Source organism: Cygnus atratus, chromosome 1 (assembly GCF_013377495.2).
Source record: "Cygnus atratus isolate AKBS03 ecotype Queensland, Australia chromosome 1, CAtr_DNAZoo_HiC_assembly, whole genome shotgun sequence".
In the NCBI taxonomy this organism is placed as follows: domain Eukaryota; kingdom Metazoa; phylum Chordata; class Aves; order Anseriformes; family Anatidae; genus Cygnus; species Cygnus atratus.
The window spans coordinates 24,002,487-24,017,946 of NC_066362.1; the positions used below are offsets into that span (position 1 = coordinate 24,002,487).

The 15,460-nt window shown below is 37.8% G+C and overlaps 1 protein-coding gene across 12 annotated transcripts in view; it reads left to right on the top strand.

Annotated features, from left to right (window-relative positions):
- The window catches only part of CADPS2 (calcium dependent secretion activator 2), a 312,131-nt gene that overhangs the window by 88,653 nt on the left and 208,018 nt on the right, over window positions 1–15,460 (top strand). The window lies entirely within an intron of this gene.

The following is a 15,460-nucleotide window of genomic DNA, read 5'->3' on the forward strand; positions in this document are numbered from 1 at the left end:
CACTTTGCATGCTAAAATCTAGAGGGATTAGACTGCAGACCAAATGTTCATTAATCTTCCCATTGAAGCATTGCTGTCTGATGTGTAGCCAGCTGGGTGATTATTAAATCTAAAGAAGGATTTAAGATTCAGAATGCATTTTGAAGCTTTTATAGTGTATTGTAACTTTTCTACTGACACCATGAATTGATCACCCTTGTGAAAAATTAATCAAGGACAATGCATTGTTGTTTTTTGACATGAAAAGATTACACTTTATAATGGGGAAGGGATAAGACAGTACTTATGATAAAGGCTGACATTTTAAGAAAGTTGTATTGGAATAAAAATACAGTACTACAGTTAACACCTAATGATAATACATGCCAATAGCCTGCAGTAGTAACAGCTCTATATTACCTTTATACTACTTTCCAGAATAGAATTGTTATAATGTGAGTATGACTTTAAGAAAGAAGTCCAGATATAACATATTTGAAGTGTAAAAACAAAACAAACAATTCCCCAACTACTCCATTTTCATGATGTATTGTCCCTCCCTGCATTTTCATTCATATTCCATTATTCATGTCTTCCTCCTAAAATAGAAACACTTTGAAGTACAGATTCTTTTTTTGGAACAAGGAGGCAACCTCTGTAACACCAAAAATGTTGGCATCACAAAGCAAATACTGTCTATCGCATCAGCTTCTACATAAACTTGACTGTGTCATTCCATCTTTTTTTTTTTTTTCTCAGAATCATTCGAGGTCTTCTTTTTGTCCAGTTTAGAAACTTCTGGAAAGCATTCAACCACTTGTGTTGAGGAGATGCTTTGTAGCATGGTCAGGACAATGAATATTTCCAAGCTTTCATGTCCTCATTGTGGGGAGAGGGGGAGAGAGAGAGAGGTTCCTCCAGGGAGGGCATCAAAGCATTAAGTGCTCTGAGTTGTCCTTGATTAATTTGTCCTTTTCCAGCACATCGAAAGGGGTCTAAAATGGATGAGTTGCATAGCTAAGCATGGAGTGCAGCAATTCTTGTCCTTATTCTCCTCTGAATGGTTCCTTTCTCTAATTATGTAAGTACAGACTGAGATATATTCCTTTAATCTTTCCTTATTTTCTTGTCTCCTGTCCCACGGTTTTTGATGTCTACAGCAGTTTTGACCGTCTTTTCTCCTTTTCAACCTATTTGTTATTACTTTCATCAGTGATGATGGGATTTTTTTATTCTTTTATTTCTAGACAATCATAGTGGTTTATCCTAGCAGTTACTGTCTCTCAACTTTGCTGGTTTCCTTAGCTTGCAGAGTGAACTCAACGCTTCAGCCCTTCTTACCCAACACCACCCCTCCACACACCCCAGAACTAAACAATCAAAACTAAATAGTACAGGGAAGGAGAGTGGCAGGTTAATTGCCTGGCTTTCAAAAAGTCTGAGGTAGGTGAATGTAGTAGCACTTCTGTTCAGTTTCCAGGAGTTTGCTAACACTTTTTTTAGTTGCTGAAACAGGGATAGATAAATAAATTACGGGATGACCTTCGAAGTGGCTTTGGCCCAACTTCTATTTGCTCGAGTGTTTTTTTCAGCATTCAGCTGCACTGGCAGAATACATAAATTAGAAATCAAAAAAGTGATCCTGATGAGTCAAAGTTATACTTTGGGACAGCGTCCTTTCATAAAATGAAAGTAGTGTTGTATGGTGGTGGGGAATACGGACTGAAAGGATCTCAGTAGACCTACTCTGACTATAGGCTGCCTGTTATTATGCTTAAAAGTTGAGATATAGGATGTTCATTCAAACTAAAAGCTATTAATTCATACGTGGATGAAAATGGTTAGTTCAGGAGAGCGTTAATGGTAATAGGGAAATGAAATAGCCAATTCTTTTAATCTGACAAAATGAGCCCTGTGCAGTACCAATGATAAAACTTGTCACTTACCTAACTTCCACTTTTCAGTCAAGTGCAATAAGAATTAGAACCACAAATCACTCTAGAAGAATAATCAGTGAAGTGAAGGAATGTTCTCTCATCCTCATTGTGCTTTCCTATTTACTTCAATTCTTCTCAAATTTAACAGAAAGAATTGGATCCTATATCTGTGACTTGGAAGGATTGTATCCTAAGAAACAAACACTATCCTAAGGGACAAAGTGCTGGTTTTGTCTTTATTTTGTATGTGCTAAACAAGCACCAAAAAGTCAGCAAATTGAGGAGTTCAGCAAGTCAAATGGAAATGTGGGCTATTGATTTTGAACAGCTGTGTGCTTTTCTCAAGTTATCAGGTACCAAAGGAGGTAGGTGTGCATAAGCTAATCATCACCTGTGACTGAAACAAATGAGCATGTAAATGTTTTTTTCTATGTCTTTCAGCATGGCTCTGTTTTCTACTCACTATTTTTATGTATGTATGCTTCCTTTTTGAAGCCTGCTTATTTCAGTCTTCAGTTTCCACTTTCTTCTTTCTGCCTTATTATTTCCAGCTGCTTTTGTTATCCTTCACCTTCTTCCTTCATAGTCAGGGGTGGACACTTTCTGGAATTTTTTGCAGGAAAATGAGCAGGACCAGTAGTGCAATGACAGTGAGTCTTTCTTCAGTGATATCTCCAGAGCATGCTATGTTGCACACTGAAGTTAATTGCCTTTTCCAGCTTAATAGTAGCTAAAACAGACCCTTTGAATTTTCCCTGCTTACAGCTTCCCATTAGTTCCCAAAGGCAGCAGTTCTGGTCGTGCAGGGGGTAATGAAAGATCAACATGTTGGGGAGAGAGTACTCAGCTTACCCACTTAACGTAGAGAGGCAAGAAACTCTTGAAGCAATAAGTTCTGCAGTCGGCTCGTAATGCTTGCTGAATTTCACTTTATTAACCAAGAAAACACACTTTGACAAGAAGAGGCTTTGTAAATGACTTCTTTGCCAAGTAGATGGTGATGGATAGAATCAGGGACAACAAACATGCTGCAGCCTTACACAGTGGAGGAAGAATTTCTGTACATGGTTAAGGGTAACCTTGGCTTTGTATCTCCATGCTGTACTGGTTTCGTGGCTGCTATAATTTCTGTCTAGAATAAGCTGGGAAAATAATGTACGAATGAGTTGTTAGTAACTTCTCTTACTTGGTGTGAGAGGTTCCCCTGGTGAAACTCATATAAAACCCCTGGATCAAGCATATACCCCAATATCTAACTGCTTTCCAAAGGTCCTCCAGTATTAGTAACAGCACTTATAGGATACTTCTGGTTCCTTTAGCCAGGCCTGGGAAGGCCTGTTCTGCTACCTTTAACTTCTGGTGGGGAATGGGGTAGGGACATGGGACACCTATTACAGGCAAGCATCTTCCAGGGCCCCATTTTATAAATTTGCCCTGTGCTTGGGTGAGGACTGACATTTTATTTTCCAGTTACCTGTGTGATACCTAACTCAAGCCAGGGTAAGTAAAAATGCAAAACCAGAGAGCTGTGTTTAGTCTGCATACACTGAAGTTACTGGGTAGGTGCCTCTCCCTCGTTCAGTTCACTCGTGGTTTCCAACTCCAGCAAGATGATAGTCTGGGTTTCACTGTCAGTGCTTGCCTCCGTTCTTGGTTACAAAAGCTAACTTGCTCACTGGTCTCCCTCTTTAAGATTTTTAGAGGTTTAAAATTAGTTAAATCTCTGCCCATGAAATTCCAGTAGTTCTTTTTTTAAAGAGGAGATTGGCCAGTTTCCTTTGAATTAGAATAATATTTTTTTTCTTCCTTAGATGTGAAAGTTTCTTCATTGTATTACCAGGCATCTCCTGCATTTAATTTGCAACAGATGTTCGCTTCAGAGCATAAAATTTCTCCCTCCCTTTGGGGTTGTGTGCCTTTGAGTATAAAATGCTTCCACTTGTGTTTGTGCTCTGTGTCAGTCAATACATTAGAAAGATGGATGATAAAAACATCTCATGTCTAGCATGTGGTTTAGGTTTCTCTTGGCGTAATGGCAATTAACCACTTCAAGGTAACCTCTTCTTTTTGCCAGACTGACAGCCAGTGTACCGGTTCTGTTGTAGAATCATTGAACTCAGTGGCAATGATTTTTTTTCTAGAATTGCTCTGTACAGTCTGTGCTTTCTTCCATGTCTTGAGAAGCGTCTACAGAGGATTGATGAAAGGACCATAGAGGCGTGATGTCAGACCTCATGGCATTGTCTACATCAGACTTACAACATCTTAGCCAGGAGGAAAACAAAATGCAGACACAGTGTTTTCTTCCTAGCAGCGTGTCAGGAGATGTCACAGTCCTATTATTTTGTATGCAGAATTACTAAGACTTCTTTTAATTGCAGGCCTGTTTCTTATGTTTCAACAAAGCAAGCATCACATTTTTGAAACATGCAAATCTATTTCTGCAATCCTTTTACCTGCTTATCAGCTAGTTTCTCCCTGATACAGACAGCTGGAAAACCAGAAGTTATTTTGTTTGTACTTACCCTCATGCATGAAGGTGCTTGAGACTCATCTGTGGAAAAGAGGATTTGCCTCTTCTGGCAGCTAATGTTGAACATTTTGTTGTGGATCAGCCTGCACAGAGCTGGAACCACGTGAATATTCATTGCGTGTGTGAGCAGAGTCACAGAGAGGGAAGCTGGAGTACTTTGGATGTGTATATCCAGTGTTGTTTGGAAACAATTTTCCTCCAGAGTGCTGGTACCGTCTGAGGGCCAATACCATGGTGCACAAAGCCCTTCAGCACACTGCAGATAGACAGAGAACTCTGGGGCTTTGTTGGCCTTTAGTGCAAAGGGGGACTGTACTTTTAAAGAAAAGATAGTAGTGGCTTTAGGAAGTAGAGCTGTTACTAAAGCAATCCACAGCTATTCTCCTATAGGCACCACTCTATAACTTGCTGCGTCTCACCAGGGTGCAAAGCCTCTTATTGCTGTTGTCAGCCTTGAAAGGAGGACAAATATGCTTGTTCCACAAGGGTGTCTGGATAAGTTTAATAAATTAATCCAGAAGAAAACGTGGCTTCTGGGTGAAATAGTTTTGTGGATTTTTTATGGTGGTTGTCACTATAACTGTGCTTGCTCTTGTTATGCCAGAGGCGCAAACACTGCAGTACGTGAGCCTGCAAAATGTGCAGCCAGTAGGAACAGATATTCAGGAAGACTTTGGACAGCTGCTTGTGCCAATTTGAAGAAGGAGGCAAAGAAACAAATCCCAGTGCACAGTGATGTGTAATATGCTTACAAGTGTGTAGGCCTAGAGAAGTAGCATGCATTTTAGGTTGCAGGAGTTTTTTATTTAGGCTGCTGGTTGCTGAGCTATGGGAAATGTCCAATGTGCAGCTATGATATTTGCCAAAAGACTTGAAGAAGACCAGATAAACCTTCTAAAAAGTTTGGCTTGTGATGGTTTTTGAAACTCTACTCTTGACAAGATATCATTGCTTAATACACTCCAGAATGGTAGGAGACATTCTATTAAAAAACAGGAGGAAAAAAATTAAATGTAGATTATGCCTCTTCAGAAAATGATTGTCCATTACTGTAAATTTGATTTCCCTTTCTCACCTTAATGTAACGTGACACTTTAAACAGGTTTTAAAAACAAACAAACTTTCCTGTTAACCAAAATTTAGTATTTTTTACTTAAGCATTTTTTTTTTTTTGCTGGCTTAGGTAATACTATGGAGTATACTTTGGGGAGAAGAAATGTGTGATTAAAAGAATCATGACAGAATTACTTAAATGAAGAAATAGGAGTTTATTAGTTTGTTCTTTTACAATTGAGCATCTTTTGCTTTTTTCAGAAGGAAAGGACTCTGTTCTTTTACACAACAAGGTTTACACAAATAAAGTAGCCCTTTGACTCTAATAATTCAATTGAAAAAAAAATCAAAATAGTGTCTGGAGGGTATTTCTGGGGTGTGAAGAGGGAGGAAGAAGAATTGCAAGCCAGTCTTCTAAATGTATATATGTATATTTATATAGGTAAAACATACTTCTGATTTCAAAATACTGAGCAAATTCCAATATGTAGCTCTATTTCCACACAGGTTCATCAGAGAATAGTTATTAAAAATAGTTGTTAAAATGTACTGGTAACTATTAGTCTCTTCTTAGAATAAAAATACTGTTTCAATAGCCAATGCAGTAAGTTATTTTTATGCTAGATTAATAATATATGGTATAATATTATACTAAGCTAGTACATAAGGTATTTATGTACTTAACTACATAAGGTATTTATGGATCAAAAATCTTGTTTTGTAGTCTGATTAGCTCATCCGTCTAATCCTAATCTAAATAAAAACTTCACAATTTTTTTTTTAATAATTTCTCTATAGACTCACAAGTGCAGTGAGACCATCATATCTGAAACAATGATTTTTTTCTGCAGCTCTAGGGTATAGCAGCAAGCATGTTGATTATAATAAGTGTTAATTCTTCCTAGGCATAAGCCTCAACTTTAACGCTGGAAGCTGTTGTCCAGACTGTCAGAAGTGTTTTGCACCATCATGAAAGCAACCCCAGTGGTCCATGCTATGCATTGTACGGTTTAAGAACAAAACAGAACTGCTGAGCAATGTATGAGCCGATCCCAGAGAACATTGCTCGTGGCAATGACTGAAGTGGGGATTATTTTTATTGAACATGGAACAGGGAGGCCTTTAAAAAGTGGGTGAGAGCTGTTGGCTGTGCTGAGAGTTACTTATGAGCTCGTGTGTGAGAGGCTTTGAGGATTTGCTGCAGAAGCAGCAAAGGTGCTATTTAACATTGCACAGTAAAGGACTTGTGCTTTGTTTTGCATCAAGTAACATTTCAAACACAGTACGTGACTTCCAAAAAAAAAAAAAAGGTAAGAGATGGTGCATGTCATGTCCGATTTTTAAGAAACTTCATTCAATTCCTTTTAATTCCATTTTGTCTTCTGCAGAAATTTTAGATTTCAGTTTAGCTCTGAAAATTGTTGACCCTTTAAAAAAATACCTTCTATGTATCATAAACTCAGGAGTATGTACCTGTCAGCTCAGTGCAAAGCAGGAACACGATTATGCAGTCATCTCCCACATACATCAATTAGCACATCAAGTCTGTTGTTCAGTGTTGTTTTCCTTTGTGGGAAGTGTCCTGGCAGCATAGACTTCATGTGTAATCTTTTCTTAGTTGCTGTTTGTTGCTTAATCTTTCCTAGATTTCTTTTTTTACAGACATACTTCAACCATAAAACTACAAGAAACCCTGATAATCACTTCTATATGATTCCCGCTCTGTAATACTTCTAAAAATGCTTATATCAGCTGATCATACTACAAATCAAGTCTTAGGTTCAATGAACTCTTCAATAACTTTATGTACTGCTTCTCTTCCCAAAAAAGTGTATTTTCTCCATGAGTAAAAGTCATACTTATTCCCTAACTTCTGTTTTTCTGTTAACTTCAAGAAGCACATTGGGCACTTGAGCAGAGAACACATCAGAAAAACACATCAGAAACCTGAAAAGCATTCACGAACGTGTGTTCCCTGGACTTCCATCAAAGTCCTTTTTACCCTTGTTCAGTCTTTATTAAAGACTTGCTTATGGTCATTTATATTTTTGAATTTTAATTTCTAATATGACATAGTTACTATTAATATAATTTTAGCTTTGTTTCAACCAAGCTTAAAATAAAAAAATGCCCTCTAGTATAAGAACGACTCCTTAAGTACAAAATGCTGTCTTCTGTGGTTGAACATCTATGTCTGGAGGATTGAGTTTTCCTGAAAAATCTCCTTGGAGAAAAATCTGTATCTGACAACCTTTTTTCTACCGTGAAAGAAACAACATCACATGAAAAAGTTCAGTTTTAACAATAGTGTATTTTAAGAATACCCCAAACCTCAGTTGCAGTATATTGGGATGAAAAAAATAAGCTTGAGACTTAGATGACGACCTAGCTGGCCTATCAGTTGTATGAGGTGGTGTAGGGGACAGTGTGTGGCACTTGCATTGAAGTACACTTATAATTTTTGTGTGGAATACCATTTAAAAACTCCTGAAACACTTGAAAGGTAGAATGCATGATGCTTTCAGAGGCTGAACATTCCTTACATGTGTTACAATAACATGGTCATTAATTTTTTTCAAGAGAAAGAGAAGATTAAACTTCAAAGGTTTATATGGGTGCATTGATATTCAACAATTGTAGAATTTAAGTATTGGATGGTAAGTAGCAGTGTCAGATAGATAAAGCAAGAGGCAGCTACTACTTTGGGCACAGTGGGTCCATCCTCACTACATCTGTATAACCCTCACCAAAATCTTTTGAGTCTTACTGCTCTGCACTGAGCAGAGGTGATTGGCTTTGGAGGTGCATCCCAGCTGCCCAGGGAGGCTCCCACCAGCTGAAGGGCAATGGTGCCACCATCGCTGGTGGCAGTTGGGTGAAGCAACCCAACTCCCAGCAAACTCGGCCCTGTGACAAGCTCCAGCTTCACCTGGGAAAAGTGTCCTTACAGTATGTTTCTTCTCGGCCAAGAGAGGGAGGTTACAAAATGAGTTTGTCTGCTGCACAGGACTATTTCTGTCCACAGCAGTGTTTTTCTATAGCAGTGCTCCTGAGGGGCAGGAAGAATTGTCAGCAAGTTTGCTAATGGTACAAAGCTGTTTGGTGCTGTTGACATGCTGGAAGGAAGGGCTGCCATCCAGAGGGACAGGCTTGAGAGGTGGGCCTGCGTGAACCTAATGAAAGTCAACAAGGCCAAGTACAAGGTCCTGCATCTGGGCCAGGGCAACCCCAAGTACAAATACAAGTTGGGTAGAGAACGGGTTGAGAGCAGCCCCAAGAAGAAGGACCTGGGGGTGTTGGTTGACAAGAAGCTTAACACGAGCTGGCAATGTGCTCTTGCAGCCCAGAAAGCCAGCTGTATCCTGGGCTGCATCAAAAGAATTGTGGCCAGCAGGGCAAGGGAGGTGATTGTCCACCTCTAGTTTGCCCTTGGGAGACCCCACATGGAGTACTGTGTTCAGCTTTGGGGCCCCCAGCACAAGAAGGATGTAGAAGTATTAGAGTGAGTCCAGAGGAGGGCCACAAAGATGATCAAGAGGCTGGAGCACCTCTCCTGTGAAGACAGGCTGAGAGAGCTGGGGTTGTTCAGCCTGGAGGTTTCCCCAGGGCCTTCTCTTACAGCAGCCTTCCAGTACCTAAAGGGGGCCTACAGGAAAGCTGACTCTTTGTCAGGGACTGACTGTAGTGACAGGACAAGGAGTAATGGCTTTAAACTGAAGGAGGGTAGGTTTAGATTAGATACTAGGAAGAAATTCTTCACTCAGGAGTTGGTGAGGCACTGGAACAGGTTGCCCAGAGAAGCTGTGAACGCCCCATCTTCTGGAAATGTTCAAGGCCAGGTTGGATGGACTTAGAGCAACCTGCTCTGGTGGGAGGTGTACCTGCCAGAGCATTTTGTTCCAGGCTGGGAAGAGAACAGTGTGGAAACTGGCATGTAATGGAGTCGTTGCAAGAACTTCACCATTAAAGAACATGTCTGGATTGGTGGTGTCTTCTCAGTGGCAACACTGCAATGCTTGCAGCTTCTTAACAAGTTTAGGAATCCTAGAGATTTGAAGATTTGGAATAGACCTAATTAGGAGGGGATAGTGTACTTTCACAAGCAAACTAAGTTTGCACCAGCAAATGAAACAGTCAGCATGATCACCAAGAACTGTCCAAGTAGAGGTAATGAAGCATTTACTATGGTTCTCATTGGAGCAGAAGATACTGTTACAGATATGATTGGCACTGTGGAAGACATTTCATGTTTAATTTGCAATGGCAGACAAATGATTGTAGCAACAGAATCAGGAAGCTACCAGGACTCCTGGGTGAACCATTATTTAGAGTCCCTCATTGTGTAGAGTTGCTGGGGTGTTTTACCCACCTATTACTGTGCTGGAACATGCAGGATACCAAGAGACGCCAGAATTTAACAGAAGCGAAAAAAGCTATTAGCTAACTTGAACTGTGTGTCCAAAAAAAAAAAAAAAAAAAAAGAAGTGATAAGGGAGCTGGTTCAGATGATATCTAGTGCACCTGGAAGCCTACTGTCCCAGAGACATAGTGTGCATTTTGAGCTGTAGCCACCTTTTCCATGAGAGATGCACTGAGCTCTGGCTGTTAAGGTGTGAGACGTGTCTAGTGTGTTAATGTGATCTCCTCAGAGATGCAGGAACAGCAGTGACTGTCAAAAACAAAGGAAAATTTCTAGCTGCTTTTGTGGCTAATGAAGGTCCCAGTATAGCTTTCCTTAATGAAGAAGAGAAACTCCGTGCAGTTGTGCTAGTGGAAGGTGCACAGGGGCCAGCTGTGTATGAGTAAGGAACTTCCTTTTCAGTCTGATAAATCAATGTTGTGGTCTGTCTGTGCCTCCTCAGTATCCCATTGAATTTGAAAATATCAAAGGAAGTTTTGTTTAAATAAAATCTCGTGTTTTGTTGCTACACACAAGTTGTACTCAGAACATAAGAAGCAGTAAGTTACAGCTAAATTCAGTTTCTCTCCAAAATGATGATGAACAACCAGGACTGACTTGAAAGCTTTTCTATGTGTGTGTCTGCCAGTGTGTGTATATACATGAATACTTACATACTTAGACACATGCATTTTTATATATGGACACATCCATATCTCTAAAATTAACATTTCAGTTTTCATGTGACTAGCAAGAAGGCACTTCTGTGTTGAAAAAAGGTGTTTCTTTAAAACTTACTATCTAAAATGAGGCATTTTTATTTCATAGCACAGAATATAGCACAAATATATGTGGTGTTCTGCAACACCACAGATTTGTATGATAAACAACATTTTTTGCAACTAAAAATATTGGGGCTTTGCTTTTTATGTTTTACTTTAGAAGAGAATGTTAGTATGAAAGTGAGATTTTGATTAAAAATTGTAATGTATATATAAATATATTTCCATTTCGATGTAAGATATATCCATTTGGAGTGCACTTTTTTGTTTGTTTGTTTTGTCCTTTGTTTAAAAAAAAAGGAGGGGGGGGTTAAGTCACATTTTTTTTCTCTTTATCAAACTGTTTTACAGAGTTTCCTGCCTGAGAATAAAAGGGCTTGTAAAATAATTTGATTAGCGCCAACTTGGTGCTTTGCCAGTTGGTATTGTGCCTAGAGCTGAATCAGGCTCTACCAAGAGAGCTGATACATAAGCAAGTAGCTGAAAGGTCATGTTTTAGTGGTATGTGCAGCAGGATTGCAAAATGTTATTTTTTTAATAATAACACCACTTATACAAACTGGTAGAAACATTATATATATTTATAACTGCTGTGTTGTGTTTTTTTCTTCTACATGAGCTAAAAAGGTGACCTTAATAGAAAACTCTCTCTTTGGGTCTTTTAAATGAAGTAAAACGTATAAAAGTTACTAACGTGTGGCCTAATAGACCTCACATTTAATCTTTTTACAAAGAAAAGGTGAAGGTTAGCTACAGTTGCATTTATGCAAACTCTTTGGTGTATTGTTAATGTTTTTTCTAAGCTTTGTGGAAGGTAAAAAAATTATCATGTTTATGTTGCTTGCATATATAATTAGATAAATTTGGTAAGGTATTTGATAAGTAGAGATATTATTCAAGGGGTATGTGCTAGAAGAAAAAGCAGTCCTTTGTTTAATATTTCCAACATTTGAGTTTTGGGCACTCCTAAATTATGATTTTCGTCACTAAACAGAAATATATTTTTATTGTAACTATCTAGTGCTACAGACTACTTTGAATTAAGCTTTTTACTATCATTTGCAACAGTTGAAATTTCATAAATATAATTATTGGATAAAAATGAATTTAAACCATACTTCAGTAGATACTTGCAAATGATTGTCACTGTAATTATAAAGAAAGATGAATTTGAGGCAAATTTTTGTTTTGATTTTTAATTCCTTACTTGATGATCTTTGAATGGCTATGATATGATATCTATCAAAGACTGTAGTTATGGCTCCATCCAGGAATAATTAGAAGGACTATGAATAATGTGAATTGAAAATTTTTCTCATGATAGATGTATTAGACCCATCAAAACATGGCTTTTAACAGTAATTTTTTTTCTGGAATGTAGTGTATGTTTTAGTAGAGCCTTTCTTTTCGGTGTTTGGTAGCTTATTAGCAGTAGGTAACATGGGGAGTTGGTGTTGACTTAGATTCAGGGACACAACAATGACACTAAAAGTTCAAATGGTGACTGGCAAAGAGCATCACCCTAGAATTTCTTCGAGGAAGTCAAGAAAATACTGATAGAAATAGGAAGTAATTCATTAGAAACTTCGGCTTTTGTCAAGTTATTTCTAAATAACATGGGGGTTTCTGAAGACCATGCCTGATCTACTAAGTAGAGTTCCCTGTAGAATTAGTTTTCTTTGTCCCTACAATAACTTTGTCTGATATTTTGTATTTTACATTAAAACATCTAATAATATTTTCTTTCCAGAGACTTGAGATAACATTTTAGCACTGGAGGTTTTGAATGATTATTTAATTAGAACTAAGTCTCGTGATCAGACAGTCCCAAGTACAGGAATAAAAGGAAGAACAGCTGACAACTCAGTGAATGTACTTAATTACTGTTTTGCTTTAAAGATATGTATCAACACAAATATTTTCCCTGCTGGGGATGGTTATGCAAATAATCCACATTGAAGAGAAACTAGAGGACTGTGTTAAGACCACTGTAAAAGCTTATGTATTTTGCTGCAAAAATGAATGCTGTCAAGAGAGTACTGTCAGTGTTGTAAAGCGTGCGTGTATCCTGATTTGTAATCCCAGTCTGGGTTCTGGAGCCACAGGTACTCAGCCAGGTGGGCTTTCTGGAACAATGGTGGAAACAATAACCCAATTGGCATGAACCTAGTGACCGAACATTCTTCGTATAGTAGCAACTCCTATTGAGAAGAAAAAAATAGCAGGTGTAAAATGACTCAGAAAAGCTTTAAAACTGAGGAATCAAATCTCAGGAAATACAACTGAAGCAAAGGATTTTGAATTTAGCGTGAAGTGTACCATATGTATTTCAGGAACAGGAATGGCAAGACATTTAATAGCTTTTTAATGCATCTTATTTTATTGAATCTGAAGCACATACCGTACACTCCTAACTGAATTTTCATTCTCTTATGGTTTTCTGTTGCAAACAAGGGCTTAAAAACAGAATCTTTCTATTAAAGTGTTATTATTATTTCTTAAGTATCGGAAATACAAGTAGTTCGTTTTAAAGATTGTTACATTTTTTCCCTTCAGGAAAAATTGTGGTAAATTGCCACTCAAAATGAAGCAGGATGATAAGAGCTTTAGGTCAAATGGATTCCTATTCAGACCCATCCAGATACTTATATTAGTTTGTTAATTCACACCTTGGGTTTATATTTTGAATAATTGTCTTTAATCATACCATAGATTTTGCTAAAAAATATACTGGAATAATTTATGAATATTTAATTCGAATACAATTCATGATGAAACACTTCAGAAAAGAACATTTTAAGGTCAGATATATCCATTTAGCATGCTCGCTTGTATCTTATATATTTAAAAACTGTTACAAGCATTTTCTGTTTGACTGGCAGCATCAATATTGATGACTCTTGAAAAGATGGATTATGTACATTGTTTTAAATGGTGTTAATTTGCAGTGATCAAGTTGCTTCAAATTCTTGAAAGACAATATTTGGTTTTATTTGAGTTTGAATCTTTTTTTTTTGAATCCTTTCTTTTTGTTGTTTTTCTCTTTTTCTCTTTTTTTCTCTTTTTCTTTTTTATTTTTTTGATGGGGGATATGGAATAGATACAGATTGTATTTTGTATTTGCACATACCTGTACAAAAATCTGTTTCGCTCAACATCAATAGGCCATTATTCTCTCAATGTTGCAGACAACAAATGTTACAATGGTACTCTCATTTCACATGTAAGTGCTGAAAAATGGAACAGATTTTTACTGGCATCCCCTAGAAAATCAAGTTCAAAATCAGAAATAAGTTTTGAATTATTCTGGTTTGTAAGTCAAGTTCTAGTGGCTTTTCAGCCCCTGCATTCTGAATTAATTGTTTTGAATGATATGACTGAAAGAAAGTAATGAGAGGTAAATAATACTCTGATGATTTTACAGTGTGTATTTTGCATGTATGAATATATATTTATTAGAGTGATCCAGTTGTATATGTTATTTATAAGATAATGCAATCTTGGATAAGCATGAGGGTTTTTTTTTGCAGGGGAAGAGCACATAAGTATTCTCATTTTCATTCTTTCTTCTGCATCTGCTTTTTCTCATTAGGTATGCAAAATAACATGATGGAGGATTTAATGCTGTTTATGACAAAATGAAATAGCTGAAGTTAGTCTGGAGTCATTTTTTTTTAATATTTTTGTTCCATTTTCTTTGCAGTGAAGCTGTTGGAGGGATGAATTAATTGTAATTGCAGACTGCTGGAACAAGGAAAGGCTTAATATCCCTGTACCTGTTTGTGTTGATAAGTTTTATAGCCAAGTTGAATTTCTGACTATTGTTTGTTTTGAAAAGAGATTCAATATTTGTGTGGCATTTTAAGGAAATTAACTTCATTATTAATTGACAGTAACCATGTCAACTCTCTTTTAGTGATAAAAGTTTCACCTTATATGGTTGTGTTTCCAAATAAAGAAGTTCATCATGGCACAGACAGAGCACAAAATGTGAATAGAAGATATTGGTGATGTTTTAAGCTTCTGGGCCAAGTTCTTTAAGGCTTAATCTGCACCCTTCAGTACAACGTCAATAAGGATATCTATTAAAAGATTTATTTTTTAAGGTAGCTGCATTTTAAAGATTCTACAGGAAAAACATGGATCAACAAGCACTGGGATTTTTAGGGTATGGTTTTCTTGACCTGTTTCCATCCTCGTACTCCTCTCTGTACAGCTTTTTAGCTGCTCTCCCACTCCTCTGTTTTGTCTTTTCCAGATGAATCTCAGTAATGTTTAGGGTGGTTGTTAGGTGCACTGTCTTCCATAACGTGATGGTATTTGGTGACAGAGCTCTGCTGTGCTGTAATCTCCATTCATTGCATTTTAATAGCTCTTGGTCACAAAAATCATTACCTGAAAGTGCAGTTTTCTCTTCTTCCCCTTCATGGCATCTGACTGAAGAGAGAAAATGGTCAGAAAGGTGTTGGAAAGGGAATCTGTTTTGACCACATAGTATCAAATCTTTTCTTTGTGTTTCAGCTGTGCTTGGGGTGTAGGTTTGGCACCCAAGCCACCCCCCTGCAACCCAGCCTTGCAGGCTGCAGGACTCCAATCCACCTCCCTCTGCCGTGGGAAGCTGGCTGGTTCCCTTCTGGGTGGTTCTCCCCTGGGGACCTGTTCAACACCAGTATGCAGTTTATGACTTCTGCAAGGCACGTGTTTGTTGTTTAAAATGCTGGACATGCCACAGCCGTCATCTTTTTGTTGGCTGTATTTAGTAGAAGAACAGTGTAGT